General features: G+C 42.9%; 1 pseudogene; it reads right to left on the reverse strand.

The window, feature by feature from the left end:
- LOC144102492 (uncharacterized) overlaps positions 1 to 12505 on the reverse strand; it is a 108706-nt pseudogene extending 96201 nt beyond the window's left edge.
- Between the last annotated feature and the right edge of the window lie 494 nt (positions 12506 to 12999).

The raw sequence follows: 12999 nt of genomic DNA on the forward strand, positions 1-12999 counted from the left end.
GCGGCCGATTCAATAAAGATTTTCCGGAGTTTTGGAGAGAGCCTAAAACTGAAAGGCAGTCTGCAAGAATATGAACCCGTGCTACATGTCTGGGAATTTTGAGAAGAACCAAACCAATAGCCAAAAACTCTACGAAGAATTTAGAAGTATAATCAGGGATACGAACGGAATAGCTCCAAGCCAGATCCTGCGAATATATCCCAATCGCCGCCTTCTGACAGCTGCCGGAGGCATCAGTGGAGAGAACAGTATGATGAGAAAAATTGTGTAGGTGTTCTGAAAGAAGACCATTTAGGATATTTGCGGGCATATGTTTCGCATGGAACGGGTAAATATGGTCGTAATAGAAGACGGGGTCAGCCTGCGTATCAGCAACTCGTTGCAAGGAGATCAGATCAACCTGAAGCGGAGCTTACGTGAACCTAACTTGCGGAAGCTGATAGCCTGGCCAATGTTGCTGTTGTTGTTAGCCTATCAAAAGATCGCACATACCCACACTGGGCGATCGGCGAAGAATCCGGTGGCCTTTCATCTGTACTCAATTAACAAAAAAGAAAACCACGCGGGAACGCAACACTGGCGAATGTGCTGAATTTCAGGAACAAACCATGCGACAAGTAACAAAATATTCCTAAATCAGATTTTACATTGCATAATGAACCATGACTGTACCAAAGCAATGAGACATAAGTGAAGCATTTCATTCCTTTCGTGACATAAATGAGTTATGAGGTTTGCTGAACAATTAAAAAAGTGATTTTTCATGGCAGCCAGCATGGGTCATTTCAAGTCATAGCTCAAGATTACAATCACATCTGATATAGATGACACGCATGCTATGAAAGCAAGATAATTTTTTTTCCTTTTTTTTGAGAAATGCACAGGCAGTTTTAAGGCTTGCTTCACAATTTAATTTCTGGCGTATACACAAAGGCATGTCTATAAATTATTCGTGCGTTACACCAGAACCAACACTACTTAAGTTGGTAAATCATGTTCATTACCTGGGTGTCATTAATAGCAAACATATGCTAATGCTGCTAATGTTATAGACGAACAAACAGTGGTTTTATGAAGACGTTAAGCAATACATGATACTGTTGTGTCCATCAGGTAATGAACTGTGCGGCAGTTTCAGTTTCTCTTCTCTTATTTTCAAATTCAATTCTCTTACTTTCAGTTTCGCTTCTTCAGAGTTTCAGTTTTAGTCACATGCATGTTGCTTGACACCGCGTATACGTGACGCAGGAAAAGTAGAGGGGGGAGGGGGGGGTCGGAGGGAACTTGGCCTCAGCATGACATCGCTCGCTCCGGTGTGTCGTTCGATCTTGCATCTACAATACAACAGCGTGCCGACGAGGTAAACCTTTACTATGAGTTTCACGGGATCTTACGCCCCCTCGTACATTCCTGCAAACCCCGGATCAGCCACCAATACCATGGAACCAGTGGAAGGCACTGTTTTCTACCTACTTAGAGGCGTCTGGCGCCTGAGTTTCCTGCATCCCGGCGCAAAGCTATAGATGCTTCTGCAATCGCGCGGCGTCGGAGGTCAGCGTCGTTCCGGAACGCCTCCCGCCACGAGCGCAATTTTAAAACGAAGGAGACCTCAATTAAGTGAGGTTACGAAACGCGAAGATGCGTCGAAGGTGCCTCCGCCCACCTTCCGTCGCGGAGACAAAAAGAGGGCTCCTTCCTAAAAACTGAGAGAGAGGGGAGAGTAACAGAAAGAAAACGGGGAACGAAGGCGCGAAATCGCCCAAGTGTGCGTTATTGCAATGGGTTACTGCCCTATATGGAGCATCACGCTCTATTATCTGCAAAGCAGGAAAAAAGAAATAAATAAAATATATAAAAAATATAAAAAGTTGAGGGGGGGAATAGGCAATATGCTTTGCTCTTATAACTGTTTTCTCTGGTCATGAGCAAGAAAGACTGGCAGGGGGAGGAGAAGGGCGGCATGTGGAAGCAAGCACGCAAATTGGCATGACCTCAGGCGATGCAGTCCGGGTGCTGTGAATTTCAGTAGGGCTAGGACTATGATCTCTGAAGTGTGGAGAGAGTACCAGGGTTTTCATTCATACCGGCCTCCACAGTATTAAACTGATATATAAAGTATGACTCTCGTTGCTCACGCTCACGGGCATTTTGGAAGCCGCTCTGTAGCAGCGTAACTTTTAGTTTGTGAAACTCGTGACCTTCCTGGGAAAGATGTTTCGACAGGGGGAGGAGCCTGAGAAAGAGATCTGGTGTGCGCGCGGTGGTTGTTGAATCTAATTCGGAAGGAATTCTCTGTTTGGCCAATGTATTGCATCTGACAATCGCCACACTCGAGCATGCATACTACGTTACTACTGTCACAGTTCAAGTTTTCACGGATGGAGTGTTTGAAGTTAGAGTGTGTGCTTTGAGCTAGTGTTGTTGTCCGCATGTGCTGGCAAACTTGACAGCGATTCTTCCTGCATGTTTTTTGGTGGTCTGTAGGTAACCTGTAGAACTGTTTGAAAAATTTTTGACAGTCGATCGTTTTGTTCGATTATGTTGAAATGTTTTTTTTTAGAGTTTTGTTGACATTAGGAAGGTTGTTTGCGAAGGTTAAGACGAGATTAGAGCGGTGTTCATTTGCGGTTGCTAATGGGGGATCCCCAAACATTTCATTACGATCTGTTGCTTCCGCTTTCGTAACGGCATCATCAATAATGGAGGCCGGATAGCATTGGTCCCTCAGAACCTCCCACATACGGCTAGAATTTTTTTCGAAGTCTTCTGGTCGCGAGCAGGTCCGTTTGAATCTGATGGCTTGAGAATATGGAATTGAAGTTTTGCAGTGGCGTGGGTGGCAGCTCTTCTAATGAAGGTACTGTTGCCTATCCGTGGGCTTTCTATAGACACTGGTGATTAAGGTACCCTTCTCCATTCGAATTGAGACGTCGAAGAAATTAATTTGACTGGTGGAGTAAGGGTGTGTGAAAAAGATGTTTGGATGTACGTTGTTAAATGCTGAAATAAACTGGATGAATTGGTCCTCTGTTTTCGTCCATACCATGAATATGTTGTCTAGGAAGCGTTTGTAAAAAGCCGTTTTTGTTGGGTATGAGCGGATAAACTCCGATTCAATGCTATGCATATATATGTTGGCATAGTTTGGGGCCATTTTTGTTCCCATAGCGGTACCACTCGTTTGTAGGTAAAAGGAGTTGTTGAATTCAAAAAAGTGGAGCTTGAGGACCAGATCAGTAAGTGCAGCGATGGTACTTAATTTGGCTAGGAGCATCATCGTTTTTGTGTTTTCCATAGGATGCGACCAGAATCGGATGCCATCATCATGCGGTATGTTTGTGTACAGAGACACTACATCAAGGGTAACTAAATATATATATATATATATATATATATATATATATGCAAAGTTGAGAGACGCTTCATTTAGACAGATTTATTTTGAGTCGACGTTTCGGACAGAGCCTGTCCTTTCTCAAGATTGAAGTTACAGCGATCTTCCTCCCGTTCTTGAGGAGTTGTAATTGGCACACATGTCCGCCACATGAAAATAGCAACAAGCAATCGGGTGCTGGAAAGAAGATGGACAGAAAAGAAAAATACTAGAAAAGGGAGAAAGAGTAATAAATAGAAAAAGAATACGCGCTGTCGCACCCTGTCCACCGAAAAGCCGCTGGGAGCGTGCAGAAAAAAAAGAGAAAGAAGAAAAGGAAAACGAGGAGTGGGAGGGGAGACTGGTCGCCCCTCAAGGCAGAGCGGCGGCGAGTACAGAAACAGACGGCGGCGGATTCGCGGAGAAGCGTGTACTCGCGTGCCCCTGGCCAAAACAAGTAAAAAAAACAGAATAAAGCGCAGACATGGCAGGACACTTCCCTGGAGCCTCTTCGGCAGGAATAGTCAATGTGGAATCAGCGGCGCAGTTTGCTTAAGTAGAGACATGTGCACTGTGCATGCAAACACAAAAAATAAAAATAAAAAAGGCGACAAAACATCCGAGTTCGGGAAAGTGTCGTGGGGGAGGGGGGGGTAGGCGGGGGGTAAACGTGAATGGCGGGAGCATTTAGGCAAAGGTTCTTCAACTGCACCCCGCTCGGCAAAGTGGTCGAACTGGGTGGGGTGGAGGTAAAGATGCGCTTCTTTATCCCACGCACGCTGTCACAAACGTGGGGAATTCTGAGAAAACTCTAGGGAAAATGTGTCTGTCCCCAACCGGACATGACGTCATTAAAAGTCACGTGACCATGACGTTAGAGGCGTGACGTCACTTTTTTTTGGGACAATCAGCGTTTCCAGCCCACCGACCCGCAATCGCTTGTGTTCCTTGTTGCGAACGCGCTATCACAGTTACTGCAATGATACGGGCGATCGCATGTGTGGGTACGAATATGCGCTACGAGGTCAGATCTCTCCTGGAAAATTATGCCGCAGTGAGTGCACTGGTGCATCTGCTTGCCTGTGGGCTTGTCCTGGTGAGTACTCATGCTTGTACTAATGGATGGCACACTGTGGTTGGCAGGGTGCTTTTCATCAGCTGGACTTTGTCCAGGAAACACGCCAACGTTGTGTTCTGCCATGACTGATCCTGCATTTCAAAACCAGAGCACTTTCATCAAAACCTCAGGCTCAAGATGCCACAGCTTGCTTACGACTAGGGAACAAAAACCATATTTAGTATGCAGAGTCTAGGCCCTTCAGTCGAGAACTGTCCAGTGGAAGTAAATCTTCAAAATTTTTGGATTTACGTAACGGACATGGAAACATAGCAAAGAAATAATTCCCAGCAACTTCGATGTACAATTATTAGGAGTCTGCAAATATTTAAATTGCAAATATGAATAAAAAATTTTAAGAAGATATAAATAAGCAAACATTGCACAAACTTCTTTTTAAAAAAAAAAGTGTATATCCTTTGCAACCAAAAGATAAAACACTATATTGACCCAGCACTATACAATATAAAATGGTGTGCACAGAAGTGTATATTGTAAGATTAGACAGCATTAACCCAGGTTTTTAATAATTTCGTGATTTCCAGCTCTGATCCTTTTTATATGTAAATGAGAAGAGACCAAGCTAACAGAAACAGTACTTAAAAGTATGCCACAGGTGATGTTATCACGCAACATGAGAAACAAAATGAAATCAATGAATTCATATGAAGCAACAATTAAAGGTAACATTATGGGTAGCAAAACCTAGTTAAATTGAATTTCCAGGGACTGGAAGAAACTACCGATTTATCCAACGGTTGAGTTATAAAACGCCCCCTCCCACATCACTGATAAAAAAAATTGCGGTAAATCCTTGTGGGGAGGCTCACAGTGCAAACAGTGATAAGCCCGTGACAAATGTGCAGTTTCGGCGTACTGGAAGAACCACAAATACACAATGTTTCCCTAAATTCCTCACAAATCAGTTTTCCTTTTCCATATTATAATATGTTAAGTTGCAGAAGTATTTCTCACATGTTGTGAGGCATATTTTGGGAATATTTTCTGGATGCAACAACTGCTAGGACCTGATTCGTACAATCTGTTGGTCCAGTTGGATCCAGTGAGGTTCAATTGGTCGGGTGGCTTAAAACACAACTAGAACCAATTCGACGATCCAAATGAAACCAGTTCCAATGTCCAATTGGATCGAAAGAAAATTCCCAACCTTTTTTTTTTGGCTATGGTTAGTGTAGCATGGGGCGGTAGAAAGTTAGACAGCCTGATGAGATTCAGAAGTTTGCGGGCATACAGTGGGCACAGCTGGCAAAGGACAGGGATAATTGGAGAGACACGGGAGAGGCCTTTGGCCTGCAGCGGGTGTTGTCAGACTGCTGCTGCTGATGATTAAAAGATGTGTTCTGATTCTGTGATAGTTTGAAGCAGGTGGTAACCCATCATGCTCTCAGCTCGTGTGATGTGACCAACCCACCTGCAGAAATTTGCTAAACATCCAAGACAAGCGATGCCCGCGTGATAACGGTTGACCCAATGAATGACAGAAACAAATGCCTTTGTACAGTTTACCCGACACCTTAAACTTAATCTTTGGATAATTTGCCCAGATATTTTGGTTCTGGCATGAATGGATTAATGAAAGTCAGCACAATAATCGATTCCTGCTAACTAAATATTTCAAAACTTTCGAAAATAAAAACTCAGATACTAAATTCTCGAACTGAGTACGAGCCGAATAACAAACATGTTCAATTCGATATAAAAATTTCGAATATTTACACTCCCACCCTTATTTTCAATATCGACATCCTCTCATAAGTCTGTATCTGACACAACTTCAAGGCCTCAAACCGTTCTGACTCATTCCTGTCACTAGAGTACCATTTTAGAACTAAGGCATCAAAACAAGCAAATGAAAGCACGTATGAAGTACTCTTGCCAGAGCTATTATTAATATTATTAAAGAAGAAGGTTTGTGGTATAGGGGAGTTTAACATCCAAAAGCAACTCAGGCTATCAGGGATGCTCTAGTGAAGGGCTTCGGAACTATCGACCACCTGGGGTTCTGTAACGTGCACTGACATCGCATAGTACAAGAATTATTAAACAAGAGGCATACATCAAACACTTTTTCCTTAATTTTATGACTGGCATGAGACGGTTCTCAAAGCGTGCTGCAAAGGGTTCCATATATATAGGTAGCAGCCATTTTCAGCAAAGAAATTCACGGCAGTAGTAAAAACAGACACAAATTAACGTGCACACATGAATGAACTATGACTGGAGGGATTAAAATGAGCATAGATGTAAATTTCCTTCTTTGAATTCTGCATACAGTTCGCATTTCAGCTGGCAAAAAGCTCACGTTACCGGCAGACCGTAAGAGCGCAAAACCCTCCTATCTCAAAGCTGGTTCATACCTCGTCACATACCAAACTAACATACACTTAGTAATAGACAAACATAGTTTCCATGCTCAGCCACAAACTTTTTAAAAATTACACATGAAGATAAGGACGATTTTTAAAAATGACAGGTAAAGATGACGACACTACAGTTCATTCCACAAACAGACACGTGCTGTTAACACAAACCGAAAAATGGAATTGACATCAAGGTTTGAGTTAAACTCATGTAGCAACAGATACTCTTTAGCCAGCTAGTGTCCGCAGTGTTATACACATAAAAAATATCATCAGACTTCTATGTGCACTTTGAATTACAACCAATTATGGCTTTTGCTCAAGAGCAGGTAAAACAGAACAGGTTAAAGTTCAACACCGAAAATCTGCTTGAACAGTAATAAAAGCTGTTGCTGTAGCTTTGGTAGAGATACTTCATCATAAAGCCTCAGACATGACTAAAGCAAGAACAAGAAACGGCAGAGAAAATAAACAAAATTATCAGAAATGTGCATGGTACTGTAACAACAAAGTCAAGTAAGGCATGACATTTCCAAAAACTAAAAGCCCTTTAGCACCAGAAGCGAGATCAAGGATGCTTCACCACACATACATCCATTCAATGGCTCATCATTGCACAGAATGTATTACATTTACTGCACCTTATTAATTCAGCAAAAATCTTCTGGTAGCAAATATTCCTTGGCTCGTTGATATTACCCTGCAAAATTAACAAACAAAAGCAGCGGAAGTAAAATAAACTGTAATGCCCAAAGCAGCTATGTTAATATGCTTCCTTTATATATGACTGCACTTTGGACAACACATAAAAAAAACAAGGGACCATTCATTACAAAAAGAAGCAAAAGATATGAAAGAATCTGGACAAGAAAAATATGCAAACAGGCACTGTGCTTAACATACAACTACCTAGCCTATAGTATGGTTTGGTTTATCGGGGTTTAACGTCCCAAAGCAAGTCAGGCTATGAGAGACGCCGTAGTGAAGGGCTCCGGAAATTTCGACCACCTGGGGTTCTTTAACGTGCACTGACATCGCACAGTACACGGGCCTCTAGAATTTCGCCTCCATCGAAATTCGACCGTCGCCGCCGGGATCGAACCCGCGTCTTTCGGTCCGGCAGCCGAGCGCCATAACCACTTAGCCGCCGCGGCGGCCCATAGTATGATTGGAAATCAGTGCCTAGAGCCGCCCTAGGCCGCAGCTCACTTTTAAAGGTCAGTGGCTGCAAATTGGGATCTTGGAGCTGGGAAACAGTGAGGCTTCGTTTCTGCCAAAACATGGTACCTATTAGTTTCAAATAATTTGTCACGTGGGGTTCTTTGATGTGCATTGACACCACACAGATAACTTCTTTGCATTCAACTTCTGTCGAAAAGCAGCCGTAGTAGCCAGGATTTTATTCCACAACATTGCACTCGGTAGCCAAACGCCACAGCCACTTAGCCATCACGACAGTTTGCATGAATATGTACGTTTTATCGCATACCACACCATCTCTAATAAGGTACATACTAGCAGGAAGACAGGACACTATGAACAAACATGTACGGCATGTACAGAGCGAAACAAGTCAAATGTGTTTCTTCGTTGCATCCAGTCCTCTTCGCGCAAGTACGTACCTTATTAGAAATGAACCCACTCACCCAAACAGAAGTATTAAAGGGGCTGTGAAGGGTGCTCTAATAAAGTTGTGGCATGCATGTGATATTGAAGCACGTCACTTCACGAATAGTGTTTAGCAAGGCATATTTAAATGCGCTTTGTAGAGGCTGAGTTATCCGTAGTTAAAATTCGAATTTCACCATTTTGGCGCCTTTCCCTCTCCTCGTCACTTTTTGCACGCTGGAAGGTAGGCGCTCATTCGCCGACCCCCCTCTGGGAGCAGGGCTTCCCGACCCGCCGGAGCAAAGCGGCTTATTGGCCGCCGCCACGGTAGCTGCCTGAAGTCTGCAAGAATCTAACCAATGGCCACCTCTCACCTTGTCTACGCAGATGCGGGGGACGCAGGAGGGTGCTAGGATGAAAAAGTCGCCGGGAAGGGCTCGTCAACTTTTAAGCGTGATTGTGGGTCGTCTGCTGCATGTAGAAGAGTATTATTTGGCTCTTGTTTTCATGGCAACACAGTGCAGTGATTAAGCTCGTTAATGTGCTCTCCTCGGAAGACGTTTCGGAGCCCCTTTCATACCACAGCAATACCCGGAAAAAATAACCAGATCTTCTATTTAGCTTAAAGAATAGTGTGAATAGCACATCTCGCCTCAAAAGATAACACAGTGTTAAGGTGATGACTAGAAGGATGTGAAGTGAATGATTTGGAAAATTGTAGGAAACTGGTCACAATGTACTCAGCATGTCAGGCAAGCATTGTCAGATTTTTTTTTTCCAGGGAATAAATTTTTCCACAGTAATTATTTGAAACTGAATGGGAAGCAATGCACAAAGTATTGAGGAATTTCCGAAACATTGTTCAAATTTTGCCAAGCAGAAATGGGAGATGCTTAAACATTGAAAAATGGTGAAGCATAAAGTGCCACAATAATGATCTGGTATCTCTCGGTTTCCTATTTTTTATCCCTGTCTGCTACAAAGTGGAATAGCAACTCGCTCTAAAATACACTTTAACCTTCCGACACGTTAAGGGCACGATTGCGTATAAAGCGAACTCATAGCTTTTGCAGAGAGTGGGCAGCATCTAACAGTGACTTCTTTGTTTCAGTTGAATTTCGAATCCTTCAAGTTACAAATAAGCTAGATTGTTAACGCCACATAGTGAATGCAGTAAATATTATTTCACAAAACAGTGAGTGTGGTAGGAAGCCATTTGCCATTTTTCTGCGTACATATTTTGCGGGCAGTTGTAAAACGATTTGTTTACTCTCAATGTCAAGCGTAATGTGCACTTTTGAAAAAGAAATTACTTCCTTGACAATTCGGATGTTTACTTTACAAATCGCAGCTTATCTACGTTGCTGTTTTCAATTACGACACTTTGTATACAATTTCTCACATTTCCGCAATAAACACCCAGTGCTTTGCGCAGAAAAACTAACAAATTGTCTTTCTTAGGGCATGAACATACTATTTAGGCTGAAAAATATATAATTCTGATGAAAACAAGAAATAGCACACCAAAGGGACACATGAGACAATTTGAAGCCGACCCAAATAGATACATCACCACACTCTACCGACATGAAATATAGGTGTCACTACTAGCAGCCGTCTTTGCAAGCAAACATGCAGTGCACCAAGAAAATTTTTTTCATGTGGATCGCTGAGGATACACTGCCATTCACTTATGAAAAGAAACGGCGGATCTGTTTTGATCCTGATATCTTGAGTTTGGATCAGGTGGAGGGAACATTTTTCATCCAATTTTCTTGGCAATAAATGCATTTTTTTCCTGGTGGAGAAACATCAGTACAGCAAGAAAAAGCCACATAACCATTTTTATTGCAAACAATACATCGCAACTGTGAGCTAAACTTGTCCGATAAAAGAAAGACAATTATGCCAGATGAACCTTTATGACCAGCATACATGTCAAACAAGATTAGAGCTGCACTCTAGAAATGCCGCACTGTGTTTCTCCACAAGTGTTTCAGACAACAGTAATGCAACCACTTAGGGAATAGTTTTTAAGTAGGCAGTTCTAATTGCTGCCCATCCAATTGTTACCAATCCTAACTCATGTAAACGACTCCTGATGCGACGAATGAAAGCATCTTTCTCCAAGCCAACAAACAAACCAACTGTCCGCTGTTGTGTCAGTGGTGAGGGAATGCAACCACACAGAGTGGTAATCTTGCAGGCACAGAGCTGACTAATGCAGCTAGTGATGCCAGAAATCATGGGGAGGACTAAAACCTACACAGATGGGAAACCAAAGAGTACCAATGGTTTTCAGTTTTAAAAGTACAGAGCACAAATAAAGGAAAAAAGCACTGCAAACAGCCAAAATGTTGAGACCACTTTTTGACACCAGGTGCAACAAAATATTCATACGAAGGAACAAAGAACACACAAGAAGAAATAAAACGCAATCTGAAGACACACCGATAGACTTCTCGCTGCCACGAAGTGATTGTTTCTACAAGCACATCGGCTGAACAGCCTATGATGAATCAAAGAAATTACAGCAACACTGGCATCAGTGGTGACAAATCCAATAGCCTTCTTGTCATAAACACCTTGAGAAAATGCAACAAGGCTAGCTTCCGTAATATGTATGCCTTACGAAGAAGCTAACTCAAAGCACAATTCCAGCACTACAGCTACTCCGACAAAAAGGCTGAAAATAGGCCACGATATTCCACAAAATATGCCATTTGCACGCCGCACAGAAAGAGCAATCTGACAAGTGATACCAGTGCAGTGAACCTCTTTCAATGTTTTTGGTAAAAAAAGTAGTTCTTAAAACCTAAAAAAAAAAGCTAGCCATGCAATCTTTTGTTCTCTTCTCTCATACATTCTGCTAGAACTAGAATGCCGCACTGAAAAAATCACACAGCAGCATGTTTTCTTTTGACGTTATGCAAATAGAGCTGCTGCAATAGGAATCTAAAAAACGATAAAACATTTAATTAACACAAGTGTGCTTAGGGCAACAAATCTCAATAAATAATAAGGCCAGATTTTCTTCTTCTGATCTTCATCAGAAAGCTGAGAACACGAGGTATAAATCCTGGATACATTATCACTGAAAACCTTTCTTTAATGGGAAGTGATGTCATCCCTATGTGTCACAATTACCTCTACTCCACACATGTCTGGAAGCACAGTAGGCTAGTGGTTCCAAAAGAAGATACGGAATAGCCCTGTGCCAGTGTAGTGTCAGCATTAAAAATTAATGCTTGAAATTAAATTAACTACGGACATAGGGTATCATTTGGTTTATGGAGTTTAACATCCCAAAGCGACTCACGCTATGAGCGACGCTGTAGTTAAGGACTCTGGTAATTTCGACCACCTGGGGTCCTTTAAACATGCACCGACATTGCACAGTACACATGCCTTCAACATTTCGCCTCCACTGAAATGCGGCTGTCGCAGCCGGGATCAAACCCGCATGTTTCGGGACAGTAATCGAGTACCATGTTAGGACAGAACACTTTTCATAGGTCACTTAGCTAGCATGCTGTTATCTGGTTGCCAACAGGATAGCTACCAAAACGTGTTCCAAAGGGCACCAGGGAACACTCTTATTCCTTTAGTGCCTCGTCTCTTTGTGGTGTTTTAAATTCCACTTAACTGAGAACGCCTTTGAGCACGAGTCACACTGGAATGGTTTTTCACCCTTGTGGGACCGCACGTGTGCCACAAGGGTTCCCTTTAGTGCAAATGCCATGGGGCACAGCTGGCACTGGTATGGCTTCTCACCAGTGTGGATGCGGATGTGCTTTACCAGGTGGCTCCTTTCTACAAATGCACTGCCACAGTGGTCACAACGGTACGGACGATCACCCGTATGGGTGCGCAGGTGATTGTCCAAACTGCTCTTTACTGAAAATTTTCTGTCACAGTGGTCACAACGGTACGGTCGATCACCCGTATGCGTGCGCTGGTGTCTGTCCAAACTGCTCTTTACTGAAAATGTGCTGCCACAATGGTCACAACAGTATGGACGATCATCCGTATGGGTGCGCAGGTGTCTGACCAGGCTGTTCTTATAAGCGAATGTGCTATCACAGTCACTGCAATGATACGGGCGGTCGCCTGTGTGGGTGCGAATGTGCTCCACTAGGTATGATCTCTTCTTGAAAACGTTGCCGCAGTGGGTGCACTGGTGAATCTGCTTGCCTGTGGGCTTGTCCCGGTGAGTATTCACGCTTGTACTAGTGGATGGCACACTGTGGTTGAGAAGGCGCTTTTCATCAGGTGGACTTTGTCCAGGAAACACGCCAAAGTTGTGGTCTGCCATGACTGATCCTGCATTTCAAAACCAGAGCACTTTCATTAAAACCTAGGGCCCAAGATGCCAGAGCTTGTTTATAACTAAGGAACAAACGCCAAATTTAGTATTAACCAAATAAAATCATTTATTTTTCAGAACACGTCTGGATGCCGAGTTTAGGTCCTTCGGTCGAGAAGAACTGACCAGTGGAAGTAAATCTTTAAACTTTTTG

The sequence above is a fragment of the Amblyomma americanum genome, chromosome 8 (assembly GCF_052857255.1).
Source record: "Amblyomma americanum isolate KBUSLIRL-KWMA chromosome 8, ASM5285725v1, whole genome shotgun sequence".
Classification (NCBI taxonomy): Eukaryota; Metazoa; Arthropoda; class Arachnida; order Ixodida; family Ixodidae; genus Amblyomma; species Amblyomma americanum.